This window comes from Leptonychotes weddellii, chromosome X (genome assembly GCF_054177405.1).
Source record: "Leptonychotes weddellii isolate Sample4059 chromosome X, ASM5417740v2, whole genome shotgun sequence".
Lineage (NCBI taxonomy): Eukaryota > Metazoa > Chordata > Mammalia > Carnivora > Phocidae > Leptonychotes > Leptonychotes weddellii.
The window spans coordinates 11,255,873-11,259,236 of NC_138385.1; positions in this window are offsets into that span (position 1 = coordinate 11,255,873).

A 3,364-nucleotide genomic window follows, 5' to 3' on the forward strand; every position below is an offset into this window, starting at 1 on the left:
CATCCATGTGAAGTCCCAGAAAAGAAGCATCTAGAAGAACAGAGATCACAAAGAGCACAGACCCAACATAGTTGCCTCAAAAATGCTCACAGGGCCAATAATGAGGAGTGGGGCACCATGACACCCCAAGTTGCTCATGGATTGCTCTGAGTGAAAGGATGTTAGCCAAACTTAGCCCTCGGCCTGGTAAAGCCACTACACCTTTGCTGAACTGCTCAGCAAGCACTGGACACCAAATCCAAATCTGATCTCACGATCTTCACTGTCTCCTAGCATTGCTCACCCCACCCTCATCCCCACCCCTGCCATCTAGCTGCTCTGCACAAAATCTTTGGAGTCATCCCTGACTCCTCCCACTCCTTCTTTCTCATTTCCAAATAGACACGGAATTCTGTTGATTCTGTTTCCTAAATTCTGATCCCAATCTGTCTGCTTCTCTCTCACCTCCCTATTCCAGAGTGGGCCACCATTGTCTCTCACCTGGTCCTCTGTAATAGTCAACTAGTTGGTCCCACGCTTGTACTCCTATCTCCACCAATAAATTTCCCACAGTGTTGCCATGGGGTATTTAAAAAATGCAAATCAGAACATGTCAACCCCTTTCTTAGAATGTTTATTGGCTTCCCATTGCTTTCAGGAGAAAGTCTCCACTCCTTACCATGACCTGTAAGGCCCTGTGTGTAATCTGTTCCCTCTCCGCCTCTCTAACTTCTTCTCATACCAAGCTCTCCTTAGGTCTGTGTGCTGCAACCTCATTGGCCTTCTTGCAAGGTTTATCCCATTCCAGAGTCTTCCTTTTACTCGAGAAGCTTCCCTCTCAGTCCTACCCTTTCACCACCAATTTTCTTTGCTTTCTGGTCTCTGAATACTAAGACTGGGTTGACCTTCCTCTCATACCTCCTCAATACTCCATATATTTTCTTCTTCACGTTTCTCAAAGTGGAATGAGATGAGTATGCAACTGGCGGTTGTATGTGGCTCTCATCTTCCCATCTCGAGCTCCATGAGGGTAGTGGCCATGGCTTTGCTTACCCCTGGGTCTGCAGACCCTGGCCAGGGCCTAGTACAAGCGTGGTACAAAGCAGGAGCACTCTGACTCATCCAAGTTTGGTTAGTTTTCTAAACCAGATGATTTCCAATCTCTCTGCTTGCTGTAGCCCTGAACCTGAGGGAAAACCATTAATAAGTCCATTTTGAGCTACATTCTCTGCCTCAAACCCCTTTACTCTGTCTCTGTCCTACTCGAGGCCCCATCATCTGTCTCATCTATACTTCTACAGCTGCCTTTCTGTCTGGATACCTTTCAGCTTTTTCTCCGCAGACTCTTTTTCACTCACCTTAGACTCTAATAGAAAGAACTACTAACTGTTCCCAGCAGAGTTCCTTTTTTATGATGTCACTGTCATGTCTGTGCTTATGCTGTTTTTTTTCCACTGGGAATGTTCTTTCCTGATATTTCAGTTTGTCCGAATTGTACCCATTCTTTAGGACATACTTTAATTGATACACTTTGAATTTAGTTTTCTCTTATTCTCTCCTTCTCTTAGCTGAAAGACGTTCTCCTCTTCTTCTGAACACCAATGGTATTTTATCAGCGCTTCCTTCATGGTTGTGCTGACTTTCTGCCCTGTATTAGGGTTGTGAGTGAACAAGATAAATTCTGGCTACGACTTACCTGGGCACTGGGAGCAAAAGGTCAACTTTATATCCCCCTTGGTATCTGGCACAGTGCCCGCCACATCAGAGGGCCCCAATACATGTTTGTAGAATGAATCCCTTCTCCATTAACCCTCCTTCAGTCTCTTCCTCCCCTACTCACCTGACTACACAGATATGCTGTATTCGTTTCCTACAGCTGCCATAACGAAGTACCAACACTGGGTGGCTTAAAGAGCAGAAATGCATTGTCTCTCTGTTTCAGAGTCTTGAAGTCCAAAATCAAGGTGTTGGCAGGGTTGGTCCCTTCTGAGGGCTGAGGGAAGGATCTGTTCCAGACCTCTCTCCTTGGCTGCTGGTTGCCTGTCTTTTCCTTATGTCTCTTTTACAATGTCTCATCTATGCATGTCTGTCGTTGTGTCCAAATTTCCCCTTTTTATAAGGATATCAGTCATATTGGTTTAAGGTCCATCACCCTAATGACCTTATCTATTAACTAATTATATCTGCAATGACCCTATCTCCAGATATGGTCACATTCTTTTTTTAAGATTGATTTATTAATTTGAGAGAGTGAGAGTGAGCATGGTGGGGGGAGGGGCAGATGGAGATGGAGAGAGAATCTTAAGCGGACTCCGTGTTGAGCTCGACACCTGACACAGGGCTGATCTCACAACCCTGAGATCACAACCTGAGCTGAAACCAAGAGTCGGACGCTTAACCGACTGCACCACCCAGGCGCCCCTAAATATGGTCACATTCTAAGGTACTCTGGTTAGGACCGCAACATGTAAATTTTATGGGGGACCTAATACAGTCTATAACTTACTCCAAATCAAGACAAAAAAAAATTGCTCTTCAGGACCCGTGAACCTTAATTAATTCCAACTCTAGTCCAGTGCTTACTGTATGGGGGGTTGCTGGAGTGAGGGCAGTACAATGAAAGAAATACATATTTCCCTGCCTATTTGGCTCTGAGGGTGGGATGACAGTGTAATAGTTCCTAGCATGGTTCCTAGAACATAGCAGGCATCCTATAAATGCTTAAAGAATACGGTGCTGCTGTGGGAGTCAGTGGCCCCCGAGTTTAGACAGCCAGTTTTGCCACTTATTTGCCACATAGCATTGGGAAGCCACTTCCAGCCTCTCAGACTTAGTTACCCCACTTGAGGACCTTAGGGTCTGTCCAGGTCGAACAGCCTGGTGAATCGCTGGTGGAACGTCATGGAGAAGAATGAAAACAGGACCCACATCAGTCAGGGCTGCTCTTGTCCTGCCTTGCCAGTGGTACAGCGACCTTGTTTCTGGACCTGTGGCCCCATGTTGGAGCCCCATGTTCCTGCTGCTAGGTGATTCATACTCTTGGAGTTCCTTGAGCGCAGGTACCATGACTTCTGTTTACAAATTATTTTTATTCCTCTATTATGGAAAATTTCAAGCAGATATGAAACTTCAAGAGAAACGTACAACAAGCTACCCTTAGCAGTTACCCAGCTGCAACAATCATCAACTCAAGGGCATTCTTTTTCATTTTAAGATTTATTTATTTATTTGAAAGGGTGGGGGGACAGCAATTGCACTCCTGGGTATTTACCCCAAAGACACACATGTAGTGAAAAGAAGGGCCATATGCACCCCAATGTTCATAGCAGCAATGTCCGCAATAGCCAAACTGTGGAAAGAGCCAAGATGCCCTTCAACAGATGAA